Here is a 20,637-nt window from a genome sequence, read left to right as displayed (position 1 = left end):
GATTTAAAAATAGTTAGGCAAAACGGAGCGTGCCTGCTCCGACCGGTTGTAAAGGGTTAATGATATATTTTATGTAATAATTTATAAAATTAGGGTTAGAAACGATAGAAGACAAATGGCACGATAGAAACTTTTCTATCGTCCACACGATATATATCGTCATATCGCCCAGCACTACACTTAACTATTACACATATAAATAATAAATCCACCTTGTGTCACTTTATGTGTTACACCTGCTTACCTGCCTGGTTTCATCTAAGCAGTAGTAATCCAGCCTCGTTTAATCTGAACCTGCTAGAGGAGCAGTCATTCATACGGCCTCATCTCTGTTTGGTTTTTCACTAGTTTTTCCACAATAATGCAGAATTTCATGAAGAAACCATAAAGAACGGTGACTTGAACGTTCTTTCCTTGGATTTTGCCACATTTTACCGAGACAAAGGGTAAAGGAAACTGCACAGCAGGGAACCGTCTGCCTCTAAAACAAGACTTTATGTAAAAAATCATCATAGCTGATGAATAAGCGCCGTCATCGATCATCTGTGGACGACAAACTGATGAACTGCTCTGTGAGGCCTGAACACTGAGACGAGGAGAGGATGGGTGTCATTCGAGATGTGGGATGAATAGCACTAAAGTAGGACACACACACACACACACACACACACCATCAAACGACACACTAAACTCTGTGTGTGTGTGTCGTTTGATGGCCTCCTCCCATCAGTGTGTGTGTGTGTGTGTGTGTGTGTGTGTGTGTGTGTGAGATTGTATCTCACACACACACTGCTGGGTTTAAATTTAGGTGAGCTGCAGCTACCCTACACACACACACACACGCGCACACACACACACACACACACATACTTGTAAACCTGTATTTGTGGGAACATGCAGTTAACACCTTTCCAATCCAGGACCCCTATTTTAATGTGTTTTTTAACATGAATCTGATTGTAAGACAAAGTCGTGACATCTCGTCTGAACCCTCAAACAGCCTCTGAAGGTGTGTCTCCGCTCACCATGGCCCACTCACACAGACCACCGTCTTTATATAGCGGTGAACGCACTAAAGTTAGCCTGAGTCAATATTACAGTGGTCTGTTTAGCTGCTCTGCTCTCAGATGGTTCACATGAAGAAGACTGATTGTTGTTCACATCAGTGTTTAGGTAAAGTCTCAGTTTGGCTCATTTAGAGACATTACAGTAAATCGTCATTTGTGATTAAGTTTTCAAAGTACACAACGTTCCTGCTCTGAGAGTTTACTCTGAGTGTCTTTTTATGAGTGAAAAGTCAGAGAGAAAGTTTCAAGTATTGATTAATTTACTACACAAAGAGGTTAAAAGGTAGTAAAAGAAATCTGTGAATGTTTGAAAGTTTTAACAGGACCCAACAAAGGAGCAGAAAGCATCATTTTCTTGTCTTGTTGGACTTTCTCTCCTGATCTAAGAGTTCGAATCTAATGAAAACGTGGAAACGTGTTAGTTTGTTGTAGTAAACTTTAGTTACGTGTTTTTAGGAGAGCCTGACTTTCTGCTAGGCATCAGCAGAGGAGCAGACCTGAGGATATAAACATTGAAATCAGCAGAAACTGGTGTTTGTTTCAGCCGCTGTGTTTCTCTCTTACTCGACCTTGACCTGATGAGTTGTTGCAGAGGTACGTTTGCGTAACTCTGCTTGTTTGGTGTTCCTAACCCCCCTCAAACTGTTGTTTTTAGTCACCTGTGCAGGTTTTTAACTCTCCCAGTGAAGCCGTTTTCTTTAAGCTGACCTTTCTGGGTGTTTTCTGTGAGCAGATGTGTGAATATTTGTCATAAAAGGAGTCAGAATGTGCAGCATGAAGCAGTTTTGTCTGCAGCAGCATCCTCTCTGCTCGTGCTGAATGACTTTTCCCTCCTCGGCTATCATCTGTGTGTTTTTTTTGTGAGTTGCTGAAAGTTTCCTGGAAGCTCAGCAGAAGATGAACAACATCTCTGACGTTACGTAACGCTGCCTCTCTGATAATAAAGGCTTCACATGGACCGACTCGCACACACAGAAAGAGGGGAGCTATTGTTTCTCCACTTCCTCCATCTCCTCCTCTGCTCTCCTGATGAGAGGCTGCTTCACTTCCTGTTAACCCCTTCTCTTCTCGTCTTTCTCCTCTTCCTCTTTGAGGGATGTTTGCTGTGGGTTAGCATCTGAAAACCTTTATTTAACTCACGTCATCTTGCTCTAATGCAAAACTTCATTCAGAAAACGTTGTTTTTAGGTTGCAGGTTAGCTTCTTTGCTGGTGTTTTTGGTATTAAAGGGAATTAGGATTGTTTTCTATGAATCAAGTTAATTATTGACAATAATGATCAGATGCACTCCTGATCTTAGCTGGTAATTAGTGTAAAAGTCACAGATGTGTAGAGATCGTATAAATGTTCTTTCCATGAGCATCGCTGTTTTCTTTTTTTTGTCTGGCTAACGGCTAAAAACCCAGTTAGCCTGGCGTGGTGTGAGGCATCTTGATGTGCTGAGCATTCACTCTGTTTTTCTGCTAATTCAGGCAGTTTTTTACCATTAAAAGTATCCAGATTACACATTAGCAGCTCCTGATTGAAGACATCCTTAAACTGTCATTTTTATCAGGCTAGTTTTGCATGCTTGGCTCTGTAAATATGAACATTTGAGGGTTTTTGTAGTTTTTAATTAAATATGAAACTGCTTGTTAAACTCAGGTGTATAAACCTGCTTGTACATTTATAAAGGCCGTTTAGCTAACTGTTCCCTATTAAAGACAGCTGAATTAGCCGTTAGCAGCTCCTGTTAGCGCTAGACTCATGGATGTTGTAATTATTCAGGTTCTTCAGTTATAATTGGCACTTTTCTTCGTTACTAAGCAGCTTTATGGATGTTTACGTTCATGGATGTGAGGACGGCGTGTCCTCAGACAGCCCTCTCTGTCTGTAAATGTGTGCTTCACGTGTGTGCGCAGAAACTTTGGTACTTCAAACTGCGAGCGGCCCGTCAGTCTTTGAGGCATAAAATCATAAAAGTGGAGATAAGCTGCTCCAAGCATCCTCCTCCACCTCCACCTCGCGCCTTTCATCTGCTCGGCCCCCACCCCCCTGTAAACGTCCTCCTCGCCCTCCTCCCTCCATCCGCCGTGACATTCTTTCACAGTCGAGGCGCTCGGACTTTGTACTCGCAGTAAATACGGCTTTATTTGCTGTGAACAGGGTGAAGGTGGCTGTGTGTGTGTGTGTGTGTGTGTGTGTGTGTGTGTGTATCAGCCATCACACACGCGCTGCAGTGGTAGTTAGCTCCACAAGCTGCTTATCAGCAAGACGCTCTCACCACACCCACCCACACACACACACACACACACACACACACACTCAGAACTGCTGGCATCCCATACAACAGGTCTGTCCTCCACCCCTCCTCCATCCATCCGCCGGCCATCTATCCATCCATCAGCTCCACTGTGAGGCAGCTCCACCCTGCAGCACATTCAAAAGAGCATCCAAACACATTTTTTCTTCACAAACATGAGCTCGATAAAACAATCTGAGAAAACAGGAAGGACTCGCTCCTCTTCAAAATAAAACTCAGAGAAAGTCATTGGAAATATTTAAAGCGGACAGTTTTTAAATGGAGTCTTGTATTAGAGGCCAGGCTGCGTGTTGATGCTGTCCTGTTGTATCTCTTATAACAGACATGAACAGCAAAAAGGGAAAGCCTTCACAAATATCATGAAACTGAAACTGGTGAATGTAAAGGCTGAAAATCAAAGTCATTTTCTATAGAGGAAGTCATGTGATCTAGTGGAAAGCAAGCGTCTGTTGTTGCTGTCAGAGTTTGAGGAAATTGTTTGACATTTCTTTGGGTGTAAAAATGTCTCGTTGCTGAAGATGATGTGTTTCAGTCCCGGCTGCCTGAAAACAAGAGTTTTATGAATAAAGTTTTATATTGAAGGAAGAAAAGGTTCCCTCCGCAGTAAACTTTAATCGTTTAACTACTTCGTTGGTGTAGAGTTGTGAAGATAAAGGTGATCTGCAGGGTGTAAAGTCCTAAAATACCTCACATCTAAAAACAAGCATTTTCTTAATGGAGTTTTGTACTGAAAACGTCTCTTGGCTTGAATTTCAGTGTCTGTTGGTGCAAAAGTTAAAGTCAGAGGAAAACGTTTAATGTTTGACTGTTTTCTTCATGTAGAAAATTAAGAGTGGGGAACATCTGCTGCAGTCTGACTGTGCCCGGGTGCTAAAAAACGAGCGTTTTCTTAGGAGACTTTTGTATTAGCGAGAGGTAACACTGCATTTCCTTCATGCTTTAACTTTTTGTCCTAATACTGTCAAACGTGAGCACTGTTTTTATAACTTTGTGGGACTGTAAGTCTTTACAGTGGTAAACATTCAGCAAAGCTGTTATTTGTTGCTGTGAAGCTGTCGTGGTGGTGATGATTTGCAGCTTGAAAGGTCTCTAAGTGTCCCACATATCTAAAAATGAGCATTTTCTGAGTGGAGTCTGGCAGTGGAGGCAGAGTTGATGGTGTAAAAGTTAAAGTCAGAGCAGCGAGTTTAATGTTCAACCTTGTTGTTGGTGCGAGCGACGATGATCTCTGAGCTCACCGTCTCATGGAGGACAGGGTTAACTGATGCAGCCTGCAGAGTCTTCCCCCTCTCTCCGTGCTCTGTCTGCTGCTCGCTCCCCCGCTCACCTTTTCTTGCTGACTAAACAGTTTTGTCAGCTGGCTGCTGCTGAGGATTGAGAGGGAGGAGGAGGGGGAGGGGGAAGAGTGTGAGCATGCAAATAACCGTGGCGGTTAAATCAACAAAGGTAGATTGAGTTTTAACCGCAATCACTACCCCGGTCACTTCAGGAAACGGTGTGTGTGTGTGTGTGTGTGTGTGTGTGTGTGTGTGTGTGTGTGTGTGTGTGTGTGTGTGTGCGAGATGCTCGTTTAGCTGGCACTGTGGGGACTGGTGTTAGTTTTAGACCGAGTGAGGTCCTGAAGGTCGGGTTCAGGTTCAGGGTGGTGGCTTGTGTTCAAGTAAGGAGCTAAAGAAAGACGTCCATCCTTTGTTTCCGCTCTTCTTTCTTTACTTCTATTCCTCCTTATTTTCTGTGCTTGCTGCCTAGTACAGTTATCATACCCTGTTTCCTTGTTGCATCCCTGTCTTCCCTCCTTGTTTGTCTCCTCCTTTTCTCTCCTTGTTCATTTCCTTAATTCTTCTTCTTTTTATTGGCCTTTTCTCTCCTTAGTTTGCCCCCTTATCTCCTTGTTTCTGTCCCCTTTCTGTTGCCCCTCCATGTTTTTTTTTTTTTTTCTCATAGTTTCGTTTCCTCCTTTTTGGGCCCTTCTGTGTTTCCTCTGTGGCTCAGTCTTGTCTCCTCGTTTTCTTTTTTATCTGTTGTTCCTGTTCTCGTTCTGTCTTTTTGGCCTCTTTGCATCCTTGTCCACGTCTCCTTGTTGTTCTCGCTGTGTTTGTCTCCTTTTTTCATGCACCCTCACCTTGTTTCCTCTCTTGGTTTCCTTACTTTGTTTCTGACGTCTTCTCCTTGGTCCCTTTGTTTCCTCATTTCCTACCCTCTTTCCTTTTTCTCTTTCCTTGTTATTCCTTTTTCTTTCCTGTTTCTTGCATCCTCTTCTACTTTTGACCCCTCCCCCTTTCTGCCTTTCTCTCCTTGTTTCCTTAGTTTGATCCTTTTCTGTCCCCTTGCCTCTTCGGGTCGTTGTCTTGTGTTCGGCTCCTTCTGCAGATGTTGTCAGGTGAAGCAGCTGTTTGCACAGTCGCCGTGTGTGCGTGTGCGTTGTTGTTGTTGTTGTTCAGGTGAATGGAGCCTTCACAGCCGTCCTCCATAATCCCAGTAATCTGACTGTTAGCTGTAATCTGACTCACACACACACACAGGCTCCGCCCTGCTCTGAACAGGTACCGCTGTTTGTTCTGCAAACACAGGACACGCCTCGTTGCCATGGCAACTGCAGCACAGACATGCCCCCAGACTTTTTTTGTTTTTTCTTTTCTGGACTTGTAAAGGTGACGTCCACGTTTACCTGCACGTGTGATCGAGAAGGAGGGTTATAGAGGTCCTTCCCTCCTCCTCCACTTTGTCTTGTTTCCTCTCCTTGCATCCTTCCCTGAGCTCTGCTGCCGTTGTCTTTAACGCCGCCGTCACAGATGATAAAGTTTGCTTCAACCTGTGCGTGATTTAAATTCATTTAAATGTTACTGAAACCTGATGATGTCATCATTACGGACTGTATATAAAAGACAGACTGAGTGACGAGTGAATGGAGGATGCGAGCCTGCGAGTTTTGCTATCTTTCCATGGTTACCAGTTTTTGGGGGCAGTTACACATTTAAAAAAAATAAATGAACTGAATATTGAAAAACAGATCATTCATCCATCCATCCAGCCACATCCACAGGGGGCGGAGCCTGTCCTAGCTGGCCGTTTTTCAGGTTTCTGACCTGTTGTTAGAAAAACAAGGAGCAGTTTTCATCATCGAGTCATCGTTTCCATCAGTTTTCACATTAAAATAGAGGAGAGACACCCGCTGAGGCTCTGGGTCAGGTGACTTCATCCAGATCACTCCTCCTCCTCCTTCTTCCTCCGCTGCTATTCTTGGTCTTTTATTTTGAAGTGACAATATTTACAGTTACTGATGACACACAGGCACACACACGCAGACCCTGTCCTCCACATTACTTCATCAACACCAACGTGTGTGTGTGTGTGCTCTCAGGTGTGAATCGGGGGTTGTGGCAGTAGGTGTGCCCACCCGACTCCATTCAGCTTTCAGAGCAGAATAACAATAAACCCTCCCATGGGAAAGTGCTGGTGGGACACACACACACACACACACACACACACACACACACACACACACACAAAAAGGCCTCTGAGTCTTTTCACGCAGCTGAAACCTGGTCTTCATCAGCACCACGCCCTACACACACACACACACACACACACACACACACACACAGGATGAAGTTTTTTCTTCTTTGTTGTTTGGCCGTTTCTCATCCTTGTTTCCTCTCCTCTCTCCTTTTTCCTGCTCTCTCATCACCTCAGGTTTCTCCTCTGTCTCCTTGTCTAACCTCCTTTTTTCTCCTCCTGGTTTAATAAACAACTTTCTTCTTCTTGTCTTTTTGCATCCGTCTCTCCGTCGCTGCCTTCTTCTCATTCTTCACCTCTGACTTCTTTGTGTTCTTCCTTCATTCTTCTTTTTTATTTTTGAAATCTTCAGTCTTCTTCCTGCTGCCTTCTTCATCCTGTTTCTTCCTCTTCATCTTTATCTCTTCACATTTTTCGGCCTACCCCCCCCCCCCCCATTCTTCTCCTCCCCCTCCGGCTTCTCTTCCTCATTCCTTTGCTTCGCCGCCTTCATCTCTTCCTTCTGCTTCATTCCTCTGTCTTGGAGCCTGGATGCTCACCGGTTTCCTCACCAAGAAGAAAAACCTAAACGTGCAGAAAGTCTTAAAGACATGATATGAATCTTCTACAAATCAGGAAAACCTGAATGTGTTCACTGAGTAGTTTGTAGAGTGGAGGTGAGGATGAGTGTGAAAATGTTTCATCTGTCGACAGTTTTTATTGTGAAAACTTTGAGCTCGATCGACTCGTCCGTTCTGTTTATAGCACAGAATAAAAGCTGCAGTTGCTCGGATGATTTGACGTGAAAACACACACACACACACACACTCTGCAGGCTGGTGTGTGTGTCGCCTTGAGGCCTCGCTGCATGCTCAAACAAGCTAAAGCCAGTTTGAGCTCTGAACGTATTGAGCAGAGGCTCGTCCTGTATTTCAGGTGATGAAAGAGCTGTGAGGGTTTGCATACAGGGAGATGTGGAGGAGGAGGAGGAGGAGTGACTCCTGCAGGAGTCCTCTCAGGTCACTGATAAGTTTTACATCCTTCCCAGCATCCGCAGACACCTGAGCGCCGCCGAGGCTCCTCCTCATCCTCGTCCGCCTGCAGGAAACAAACTCCAGGTTTAGATCCCAGGTGTGCAGCTGGTCAGTATCGGAAAACCAGGACAACGACCCAAACGCGTTTGTTACTCATGTTAAAGTCACAGAAAAGAAAGAAACGGCGTTTTCTGCCCGAACCGTTAAAGTCACCCGTCTGTCTGCTCGTCTGTGCGGAGCAGAGCGTCTTCTTTCACGTCTGTCTGCTCCCATTGTTCTCTTTTCTTTCTTTGAACGACGCCACTCCTGCCTGACGGTGAGCCTTTCACTCCAGCTTCACCTCTGTAAACATGTTTCAGGCTCCTTCCAGGCCAGGGCAGCCTATCAGGAGCGAACAGGCCCCTCAAAATCCCCTTTATCCTGAGTGGGTGTGGACACGTTTAAATTAGGACGAATAAACAGACTTCAGGTTTCGTCACAGGTAGCGTCCCGTCAGGGCCACAAAAAACAGAATACAGAACAAATACAGTTTAGACGACAGCACCAACAGTCCTGCTCTCATAGAGACCACAGCAGAACTGAGAAAACTGAAATGACCTAAAGGGGCCGAAGAGAATCATCAGTGAGCCATAAATTACAAAACTAGATGTCAAACAACTGAAAAGAGACCAAAGAAGAGAAAAACTGATTTTAAAATGTGTAAAATAATTTGACGCGAGATCCAAAACTGCCATGAAGCAGCAAACGCCCAGGAAGACTGCAGAGAGCTCTGACATGACGTCCAGAAACCGTGAAGCAGCCACAGAACAACAGAAGTTTTGTGTTTTGTTTTTGGGACGGCGACGAGTCGTCTGCAGAGGATTTACATCATAATGCAACGATACACGTGCGCCCGAGGCGACGACGACGGGAAGGACAAAGACTAAACGACCATGAAGAGGTGTGAAACAGGAAGAGTCAGGACAGTCAGAGTAATCAGAGTATTCAGTCCACTTAGAGAAAGATTTGAGGGCCGGTGATTTTATTGGGCTCGGGCTGAAACCTGCTCACACTTTTCCATCGTCGTCTGACCGTCATCCGTAAACCAACACAGATGGACAGAGCCGAGAGAACCAGAACCACAGAGACCACAGAGACCACAGAGACCACAGAGACCACAGAGACCAGCTCCTCTCTGCAGGGAGAGCAGCAGACGACACTCTGCTATGTTATGGATGTGGCCAGCTGTGTGTGTGTGCGCGCGCCTCCTCCCACTCCTTCGCTCCGACACACACCAGTTTCTGTCAGCCTGCAAATATGTGGGCTGTGTGTGTGTGTGTGTGTGTGCATTTTTGTGTTGTTCACACACAGACGTAACACTCCCAGTTGTGTAAGCAGGCGGCGTGTGTGTGTGTGTGTGTGTGTGTGTGTGTGTGTGTGTGTGTGTGCAATGAATGTGTTGCTTGTTGAGGAGAGAGACAACTGCTGGATGTTGGAGGAGTCGTTGTCTCTGTGGGGATGGAGAGACTGAGGAGGAGGAGCACTGAAGTGATGGAAAGATGGAGAGAAGGAGAGATGGAGAGGAGACGCTCGGCGGCTCAGAGGGAGAATAAAGTAGAGTTAAAGTTTAGAGGGCGTGAGGAAGGACGTGTTAATGTGTGTCAGGACGGGTTAGATTAGTTTGGCTGAACATTAAGACTGAGAGCCGGGAGCAAAGTTCAGCTGGAGGACTCGTGTTCTCCAGCCTGTTAAATAAATCAGTCCGAGACACTCGGCAACAACCAGGAGACGCAAAAAGACGGAAAATAAGGAGCAGACGGGACCCAAGAAACCAGGAAAAACCAGGAAACTCCAGGGTGCAGGAACAAAAACAACACAAAACTAGGTGGAAAAAATGTTTCAAAAATAAATGTTTCAAATCACCTGAACAAAGCATCCTATCACAGGGAGAGAAGCTACACCTGAACCTGCATGAGCCACAGCAGACACCGCTGTGCCTATTAAACTGGACACTGAGCTGTGTGTCGGCATGACAACCAGCTCTGCTGCTCGTGTGCGTGCGCTAACATCTGCTCGCCGCCGTCGCGCTGAAGACACTCGCGGCGCAAATGTTTGGCTGAAAGTGTGCAGAGCTGGCAGGTTAGCATCTGCTGACTCCTCACGCGCACACACACACACACACACACACACACACACACACACACACACACACGTAGCTCGACCAGGTTAGCATCTGTTAGTGTGAATGAATGGAGCTCTCACAGCAGAGAGAGCAGAGGTCGCTGGCTGTCTCCAACACCTGTTTAAGTGTGTGCGTGTGTGTGTGTGTGAGACAGCTGCTCAGCACGCAAAGAAAGGACCCCCCCCTCCCCAACACACACACACACACACACACACCACGTCTGTAATTACAGAAGAAAGATGGAGGACAGCCCAGGAGGGTCCAGTCTTTGTGTTCAGGTTAAACAGGATGAAGCATCAGTGGCAGTCTGGTGTTTGTAGTTTAATCATCAGTCTGAATGACTACAGTCAGACCAAAAAAGTTCTAAAATTATAAATGAAACACAAAACATGGAAAAATAGATCAAAACAATAAAAATGTGACAAAAACGATGACAGTAAAATGCTAAAGTGACAACGAGGACGATAAACATGCAGAAGGATTTTAAAAAATACAAAAGAGGGCAACAAAGTTACAAAACATTGGAAATAAAACAAAATCCATGCGATGCAAAACTCTACAAAACTCAGCGAATGAACAAAAAATCTAAGATGCAAATGAAAAAACGGAGAGGCTGAAGTTCACAACTGGGCCGTTATGCTACAACGATGAGCTGTGAAACTGTGAAAGTGAGGAGGGAGAGAAGAAAGAAGAAGAGCCGCAGAGATGAGCGTTTGAAACGAGGTGTGTTTTATTGTGTTGGTATTTGCGTGGGAGGCCGGGCGGCGGCGCATTTACAGCCCGTCTCCTCGCGTCACAATCACAGCCGGCTGAGAAAGATGCTCTGTGTGCCTCTAAATTCATTCTCTCATGCTCCTCATCAGTCAGCTGATGCCTTCTCCCGCTCGGACACAGGAAGTAATACTGCAGCGTCATGATGGGCAGACGCCGGCGTGCGCTGCGGTTTGAGCGCGGCTTCCATCACACTCTCAGTCAGACATGTTGAAGCTCAGAGTTAACCAGTAACCGCGTGCACTGACTCATCCAAGGAGATAAGGATGCAGGGAGGGAGAGAGGAGGGTGGAGGTGTCCTTGAGGCGGCAGCGGGAGCCTATCCGTTGTCAGGTTACGCAGAGGGTGGCGGGCCACCGGCCAATCAGGGCGCAGCAAAGTTTACAGCGTCCGTGCGGGATGAGCAGCGGCTCGTCTGGTCTGACTGGATTCTCTCTCTCTCTCTCAGGCGTTCGCTTCTTTCTCGGGTTCTCCTTCTTCTTTTCTCACTTCCTGTTTTCTCCTCCACACCCTGTGGATCCTCTCTCTCTCTCCATCTCTCTCGACCCGCTCCATCCCCGCCATACGAGCGCAGGTTGTGAAATAGTTCAACGAAACGCCCCGTTTCCTCGTTCAGAGGCCCGAGTGACACCCGAGGAAACCATCCCAAAGCAAACAGCAGCAGACCCAACGTGTTTCCAGCCGAGTAAACACGAGCGTTCAAACGCCGACGATAACGGCAAAGACGTGACACAGGATGCCAAACAGATACGTTAGAGGCTGAAAACGACATAACTGAGACATAAACCGCTAAAAACAAAAGATGACACAAAACAAACCCCAAGTGATAAATCTGAGGAGAACAGACACATAAGGTCAGAAAGGTTTACGGGGACCCAGGAGCAGAGAAGTGTCTCAGCAGAAGCTGCCTGAGAATAGTCACGTTTCTACGTTAGTTTCACATTCATTCAGCTTTTAGCTCGTTAAAACAGCACATGGAAAACAGGAAGTGCCAGCAGCAAATTCTGCTTAATTTTCCCAAATGTGCACAAAGGCTGGAGCTCACGGTGACTCTCGTCTAACTGCACTCTCACTCTTATCTAATCCTCCTTTTCTCTAGAACTCGTACAGGTTTCTGCCTCTCAGGTGTTTCTCCTCCTCTCTCGCCTCCCTCTGCACTTGTCCATGCCTGTCACCCGTCAGCAGAGCGGCATTCTTCAGCGCACGCATTCCTCGTCCCGCTCGGCGAGTTATTTTTACCATCAGAGTGTATTACAGGGCCCCGCTCTGCCGCTGGCCTGCTCACACACAGTTAAAAGCATCATCACCAAGCTCCTCCTCGGGTGTTTGTGCGTTTGTCACGGCTCACATTCTGTTCCCAGTCAGCCCAGTTACTCTGTGACGCGCTCTAACCAGAACACGCCGGTGCTGCGGCCTGATGGGCCACTTTAAGCTCTGATTGATCAGCTTTAACTTGATTAAAGTTTGTTACTTTTAGGAAAATCACATAATGCTGTTTGCAGACCCTGGATTGGTTAAATTCTGCTAAAACATAAAACACAGCTGGAAGGCTTAATGCTAGCCTGAAAATGAAGCTAATTTCACAGATTTATATTTATATTTTATTAAAAGAGTCGATGTCATCAACATGGTAAAATCTCTAAAGTTTACATGCTAGCTGCTAATGCTAACATTAAAAAAAATGCTATCGTGGTGTACTGTATTTGTATATTGCGAAAAGATCATATTTCCTCTTTTAGCATGATGTAAAAGCTACGTGTCACTTTTACGTTTATGCTAATGACTCATTTTTACGTAAAGGTAAAAAGCATGCTAGCATGTGAAGTATCTCTGACACGGAGTACGAGATGCTAATGCTACTCTGTAGTCCTGTACCTGTTTGGCTTTTTAAAAAAATACTATCATTAATGTTGTTAATTCTTTATATCGCCTTTGTTTAACAAACTGCATCATCTGTTGTTTATTTATATCATGTATTTTATTTCAAAGATACTTTTTAAATTATTGTTATTATTAGTAATCAAAAAAAAGATTTGACTTTGTCTATAAAACCACATTAACCTTTAGTTTATTAATCTTACTTATGATGCTAACAAGATAAAAACAGAAACTTTGGCTAGCACGGGTTAAAGTTAAAATGTGTATAATTTAAGATCTCTTTAACTTTGAAGGTCTGTTTACATAAAACTGTCTACTGTTAGCATGTAGCATGATGCTAGCATGTACAGTTTAATGTGGGTGTTAATAAATCATTATTAGCTTGTGTTTTGTTTTAAATGGATACAAAGGCAAGTTTCAAAGTATGAAAGAGTTGTCTTAGAAGATTAGCTTCTGCCTTGATGTTAGCATCTCGCTCACATCAGGGCCTGTGTATCGTTTCATAGTCGTTATGTGCTTTATATTTATTAACCTAAAGTTTTGACCCTGCTGGTATTAACAGCGCTGGCAGCTCTGGTTTCCAGTTTTAAGCCGCGTGGAGCCGTTTAGTGCTGCAAAGCTAGAAACAATGCAGCAGGCTGTGTCTGCAGCAGAACAAAGCTAAAGTGAGTTAGTGGGGCTAGCTCATTAGCTGCTGGCTTAGCGGGGGCTTTGTGTGGTGGTGGGGGAACACGGTGATAAATCCTAGTTTAGGTGGGAGCCGTGGCACCTCCCTGTATCAGCTTACACCTCCTTTATCTGCAACAATACTCAGCCCATTAACACTGACGACAGGCCCTCAGCAGCCGATAGAAAACCCATTTGTGAAGCTCACGACAGCTTGATTTTAACGTGAACGGCTGGAGAAATGCTCGCTTTCTTTAATCTGTTCTGTCTGTTGCTTCTGCGTTGTGGAAGAAAAAATAGACACGAGCACACAAAAATGGGCCCAGGGTCAGACTTTCTATACGTGCAGAACCTCTCTCAGATTAACCACGTTTTTACCTTTTCTTTGGCTTCACGGTCAGTCGGTGTGAACATGCTTGCTATAGACTTTTGTATAACATGCAGGATGTGCTAAAGGTGAATTTGGCTTTATTTTTCAATCCCTTCACACAGGACAGCCTCTGAATAACCACATTTTTCACTTTTCCTTGGTTTCAAAACCGTTCTTTGCTCGTTGCTGGCTCAGGAAGTCGTCTGTTACACACTTATTTTTCTAAAACTAAATAAATCCAGACTTAGAATATCTCTGTTCATTTTTTCATGGTTTCAAAGTGATTCTTGGCTCACAGCACTGATGCTTTAACATTAACAAATATTTTTGGACAGTTTGTACTGATATTTAGTTCTACATGTATTTAGCTCTCTGCATCCTCGCCTTCCTCGTCTTCCTGTAAACGCAGACTTCTCTCAGTCAGTGATGCGGGTGCAGACGTTTTCTATCCTCCCTCATCCTCCTCACCTCCAGTCTCAGCTGCCTCCTAATTGGTCTTACCAACCCTGTTAAGCTCTTAATCTCTCTCTCTGTGTTTCCTGCCCCCCTTCCATCATCCCTCCATCCATAAATACATCCCTGAGCTGTGCAGCCTGTTGCATCCCTCTTATCCCTCCATCTTTCCTCCTTTCCAGCATTTCTTTTGTCTTTTTTTTGTCTCGCCCTCCCTTATCATAACCTCGCTTCGCCCTGTCTGACAGATTAGCGTCTTTGGGCAGCTCAGTTAAGCCTCTGTTTCCACATCGCCTTTGTGTTTCTTCTTCTTCTGCACTTTTTATTTCTGAACCTGTAAATAAAAATAAAACGTCCTGACAAACGTCACTGCTGCGGGCCGACCCAGAGCGTCTCCTTGCTCTCTGACGTCGCCCTACATTCAGCAGATAGCAGGTATCTCTCTGTTACCCATGATGCACCGGGCCACTCTGGGCCTTGATGGTGCCTCCACAACTCAGTTGGTGTTTTGTGTTATCTGGCAGCCGTGATTGTATCAGCACATAATGCAGCACACTGACCTCTGTACTCACTTTTTATTTGTAATGCTGGACCTGAAGCTGTGCGTGTATGTGTGTGCGTGTGTGTATGTGTGCGTGTGCGTGCGTGTGTGTGCGTGCGTGTGCGTGCGTGTATGTGTGTGCATGCGTGTGCGTGTGTGCGTGCGTGCGTGCGTGTGTGTGTGCGTGCGTGTGTATGTGCGTGTGTGTGTGTGCGTGTATGTGTGCGTGCGCGTGTGTGCGTGCGTGCGTGTGTGCGTGTATGTATGTGTGTGCGTGTGTGCGTGTGTGTGTGTGCGTGTGTGTGTGTGTGTGTGTGCGTGTGTGCGTGCGTGTGCGTGCGTGTGTGTGTGTGTGTCAGAGGTGGTGAAACGACGAGTCTGACTCAGACTTTGTGAAGTAGGCGTCTCCTTCGCTCCTGTGCGCGCTCACCTTCACGTCCCTGCAGCTCTGTGTGTTGTTTCTGCATTGTTTACTTTGTTTATGTGGACATGAACGTTTACACGTTTACAGGCGCGGGTCCGTGGAAACGCTCGCTGTGGGCGGATACATCCATGTTCATTGTTTAAATGTGTTTGAGTGAAATCAGGGGGACGCATGCCTGGGCTGTTTCTTCTTCCACAGGGGGCGCTCTCGAGCTCGGCCAGAACATATATATTCCACGATGTAAACAGCAGCAGTAAATGATCGAGGGAATAGATGTAGTTCTGTTTCTATTGTAGTAAAATCTGTGATTATCGTCACGGCAACGGGAGCCGTGTACGCTCAGTACAAAAGCCTAATAAAATATGAGCTAAATGACCACTGTGCTGTATTACAGTATTTACGGTAAAACGTTAAACAGTAAAAACTTGATAAATTAAAATACTAATTACAGTAATGACACGGCTCTGTGTCATGCCCACTGTGGGTGTGGATAAAGGCCTTCCTCAGGGTGGACACTTCAAATAAAACCAGTGTTTCTTCAAACTGCAGCTTGTGAGCTGCTGCATACGTAGATATGCAACTTTAAACAGAAAATAATAAAATGATAATAGAAGTTAAATAAAATGCAGTGAATGCAGTTTAGCTGCACTAGCATCTGCTGTGGAGGCGTTTCCTGTAAAGGTGAATATTTGTGTTATTCTGGAACACATCGAGTCCGGATGTTCACATTGGTGCATCCAAACTTTGTGTGTTTGTTGTTTACATGTTTGTCTGACTGTATTTGTGTGTAAACGTGTGTTTGTGTCACTGATGGTCTCTCTGTGCTCTCCTCCCTGCAGTGTGAGCAGTGGTTGCAGACACACACACAACAAACCCCGCCCCCTCCCGCCCCGCCCCGAGACAGATTCGAGCAAGCGATCGTTGCTTTACGAAAAGGACGGGTAAATATGCTCCTCCCTCCTTTCTCATCTTCATCCCGCCGCCACCTTCACCTTCCTCCTCCTCCTTCCTCCTCCTCCTCATTGTTTCGCCATCTTTCATCCACCTGAAGCTCACCTGTAAACACTCCCAGGCTCCGCCTCTTTGGTAGCTCTGGGAACGAACGTTTCTTCCTGTTTCTTGTCGCACAGTCCGCCATCTTTGTTTCAGTGGTTTCTGCTTCCGCTTGCATGGCGTTTGGCTGTTTCTGTCTCTGTCAGCGCTTTGCGTTTTCGTACTGAGACCTGATTCCAGATGTGTTTGCTCCTGGAAATGTTTCAGGGAGTTTTCCGGCTTTCCAAGGAGACGGAAGGTTGGACGTTTTCATAAACGCCTCTTCAGTCTTCCCTCTGTGCGCTTCTATCTGTCCAGCCTGCTCTCACCACTTTATTACGACTTTACGAGCTGAAGCTCCAGAAGCTCCTTTAACGTTTGTAACAGTGATGATAACCAGACTTTACAAAGTGCTGAATGAAGCCCAACATTAGAACCACAAATAAAACTCAATAAATAAACATTAAAGGAAACAAACTGAGTTGAAATTACATAATAAGATACTGTCAGTGTGATTGGTGTTTGGGCAGATGGCCCCGCCCCTCCCTGAGCCTGGTTCTGCAGGTTTCTTCCTGTAAAAAGGGCATTTTTCCTCCCAACTGTCATAAAGGCTACGTTCACACTGCAGGTCTTAATGCTCAATTCCGATTTTTTGATCAAATCTGATTTTTTTGTCTGCTTGTTCACACTACAAATAAAATGTGACAGCAAACGCGCTCTAGTGTGAACGCTCAAAGCGGCCCGCATGCGCAAAAGAAGACGTCACACACAACGCGCTCTGTTTAGACCCAGAGCAAACAGTATTGTTTGACTGATGGCCCTTAATATAAAGACTTCGGACTTTACGTTTCCCAATTTTTGCTTTAAGTTATTTTGTTATTTACATAATAATGTAAATAACCTAATAATGATCCTTATCGCTGTTTTAGAGGAGCGCTGCTTCAAAGGATAGTTGCAGATTTCTGTCAGAATCTGCAGATTATACAGTACAAATAAAATGTTCACGTTGTCTTCACAACAGTTTCACTAACATCTACACTGGAAGCGTTCGCGATGTCTTCTCCGGCGCTGATAATTGGCGTCTGTCTTGTGTCAGTGACGTAAAAGACGGATTTAATGCGACATGACCGTTCAAACAGCAGTCGCTTTCTAAAACATCGGATATGTATCGGATTCAGGACCACATATGAAAGTGACCCAGATCGGATTTGAAAATATCGGATTTGTGCCGTTCACACTGTCAGACCATGATCGGATATGGGTCGCATAGGGTTAAAAAAATTGGATTTGATGCGCTTTCGCCTGCAGTGTGAACATAGCCAAAGTGCTGCTCATGGGGGGTGATCAAGCATCCCTCAGAAAAGTATAAAAACATGGAAATGAAAGTGATTCATGTACTTTAAAAACGATTATATTAAATTAATATATATAATTAAGCATTTCAGTTACATCTATGATGTTTTGTTTTTTTAAACCATGTATGAAGGAGATTAATTTACTTCAAGTTTAAAAGGGAGTAAAAACAGAACATATAAACTGTAAAAGTAACTTTACACATTTAAAAAAAAAATCACTTTAAAAATGTATAGCAGGAGTTTTAGTAATAAATTCTTACTAAAATGTGTTTTTATTTAATTAATGATGATGTATTAATATACAAAAACAGAACATTTTTCAATAATTATGAAAGTATTATTACTACTTAAGAAAATAGTCTTTATTTAATTAACATTTAATGTTTAATTTCCATAATATTACAATTATTCTTTTTTTAAATTAAATCTTTGACAGTTTTCAAAGATTTTGAAGCATGATGATAATAATGGCACAAAGTAAAACACTAAATATTATATTAGAAACAAATTTAATTTTATTGTTTTTAATTTATTAAAGATCTTTATAGTAAAACAGTGTGAAGTGTTTGGTAGGAGGAGGAAAGATGGGGCAGCGCGCACACACACACACACACACACACACAGGGGAGGATGGATGTGTTGAGGAATCTGCTTGCTGATTGGCTGAGAGCTGCAGACATTTTCCACTGTGAGCGTGCTCGGTGGTTGGCTGAGACGCTCCCCTCCCCCGCTCTGCCTGCCGGCTGCGGTATGCTGTACAGTGGAGCCGACACACCGTCGATGCTATCTCAACACTTTATCTCGGCGGGTCTAAACTCCACACACACACACACACACACACACACACACACACACACACACACACACACACACACAGGAAGCAGTCAATGTGTAACCGAGCTGGAGGGCAGCGAGCAGGCAGAGAGGGGAGATGAGCAGAGGAAGAGGAGTTAGAAACAGTTTGTAAAAGGACGATGGAGGAGGAGGTGGAGGAGGTGGAGACGGATGGAGAACGTGTCTGAAAGGCAGTGGACGTGCTGTCAGTGTTTAGGGATGTTTGACATGTTTTTAAATGTTAACATGGTGTCCTGGGATGGCACCTCCTCTACTGAAATCTGATTGCCCACCTCTGGTGCCACCACAGATTTGCGCTGCCATGTCAGTGCAAGCATGGGCATATATACAGGTGGGTCAGGGGAGTCCATGTCACCTTTTTCCTCTTGAGACATTACTGCAGGTCCAACTATAAAACTGTAATGTAGTGACGTGCACTGGAACCTGTTGTGTTTGTTAGAGCTAGAAACTCATCAGAGTGATAAAAGATGATCGAATTTAAAGATGTAAATATTAGTGTTCAATCAAGTTTCAGTGTGGCAGCTAATTTGTTACAGCGTCACTCTGCTTTGGTTTCAAACTCAGCTCTGGGTCCCCCCCTTAGAAATCAGGGAGTGTGCCACCCCATCTAAAAACTCTTATACACGCCCCTGCTTGCATGATTCCTTTGAAATCCTCCCGTGATACAACCGTTTGCTGTGTGGCAATTACAAAAGGGGCCGCTCACATAAAGTGGAGCTGCATGTGGTGCCTGGGTGTAAAGAATAAGACCTCTGTGCTTTTGGGTTCAAGTCAACACTTGGTGTTTTTTCTCTCTTCAACAAAAACGGCTTTTGTGCTTCGTTGAGGTGGGAAAGTTGCTGCCTCGACATTAAAAACTGGCGCCTGTTTATTTTGATGCTTTTAAATGTTGATATTAGCAGTACGCAGCATGTATGTGCTCGCAGATGTCCAATTTACAACTTATAATTATTATATTTTTAAATCAGTGTTTTGGGGACTGAAGTTGTGTAGATTTGAAGTGTGGCTGTGCTCAGATCAAATATGTCTTACACATCTGTCTGCATCTGCACTGAAACTTGGTCATGGTTTTAGAAAGAAGGCAACACACGACATGCTTTTGTCCATGCAGCTCAGAGAAAGTCATCTCTGCCTTGGGATATTCGGCTTTTAGTTTCACAAGTGTGCGTTAACAAGTTTGGGCAGAGTTCTGCAGCGAGGAAACAGGAACGTCGGGATCGGCGGAGCGGTGGAGGATGGGTGATGGCAGCTGAGTGTTAGATGGAGGCTTGGGGGGGGGAGGGGGGTCATCAAGAGCGAGCGAGAATGCCCATCAATCTCTCTCTTTGTGAGCACACATGGGGAAGCAGCAAAACGCTCTCTTGTGACTCCCGTGAGTGTGAACTTCCTGTTGTGGTCAACCAGCGCAGAAACAGAAAGAGATAAAGAGGCTCTGACTTTCTTTCAGTTTCTCTTACGAGTTTGGTGAATTCCCATGAATAGCATCACTTCTCTCCATCACTGTCACAAGGTTGGAAATTATCCTGGGATTTCCTGTCGAGAACCTGCCCAGTAGATTATGGATTAGATCATAAGGTTGTGAGTTTAGCAAAAGGACATTTACAGCATTACAGAGGCAGCCCTGACCGCTCTACGCTGCAGCCAGCGCCATATTTCATCACAACGTTGTTATTCTTAGATAATCAGCGCTAACGCTGCCAAGCATCCAGTGCTAATGTGCACTGAAAATGAAGCAAATGCAGATGCACCAATGGCTGCAGTTCCTCTAATGTCCACTTGGGGCTAATTCAAGTTAACATTTTCAGTCTTTGTGGATCTCACTCGCTATAAAAGGCACAGCACAAGTTATTTATTTTTAACTGTTAATCATGCAAATATACAAAACTGCAGTTCCAGAGTAAGAACGTGTTGCTAGAAATAAGCGAAGTCGTTCCTGTTTAGATAAACAGTGTTGCAGTGCTGTTCTGAATGAGGCCGAGAGGGTGATGGATGAATAGATGGAGGGAGAGTGACAGTTTAGGGAGGTGTAATAAATAGCCAACATATGGTGACTGGTTCCTGTCCTCCCCCTCTCTCACTTCTCTATCTCCCCATGCATCCCTCCATCCCTCTGCTCACATCTCTCCTGCTAAACACAGACTGTTAGCTGACACCGGGGAGGACTCACAGATACAAAAACACAGTGGTATAAATATAAATGGAAAAGGTTAGAAAAAGGAGGAAGAGGAGAGAG

The 20,637-nt window shown here is 44.8% G+C and overlaps 1 protein-coding gene across 4 annotated transcripts in view; it reads left to right on the top strand.

Moving 5' to 3' along the window:
• rreb1a (ras responsive element binding protein 1a) overlaps positions 1-20,637 on the top strand; it is a 57,616-nt gene that overhangs the window by 10,437 nt on the left and 26,542 nt on the right. For 3 of the 4 annotated variants that reach the window (XM_039617662.1, XM_031759469.2, XM_039617661.1), the window contains exon 2: positions 16,002-16,103. The exons of the other annotated variant lie outside the window; for it this stretch is intronic. The gene's annotated coding sequence lies outside the window, so the exon portion shown is untranslated. The remainder of the gene's footprint in view (positions 1-16,001; positions 16,104-20,637) is intronic. 4 annotated transcript variants of the gene reach the window in all.

Source organism: Oreochromis aureus, linkage group 9 (assembly GCF_013358895.1).
Source record: "Oreochromis aureus strain Israel breed Guangdong linkage group 9, ZZ_aureus, whole genome shotgun sequence".
Lineage (NCBI taxonomy): Eukaryota > Metazoa > Chordata > Actinopteri > Cichliformes > Cichlidae > Oreochromis > Oreochromis aureus.
The sequence above is the reverse complement of the archived record's forward strand: the minus strand, read 5'-3'. Positions and strand labels throughout refer to the sequence as shown.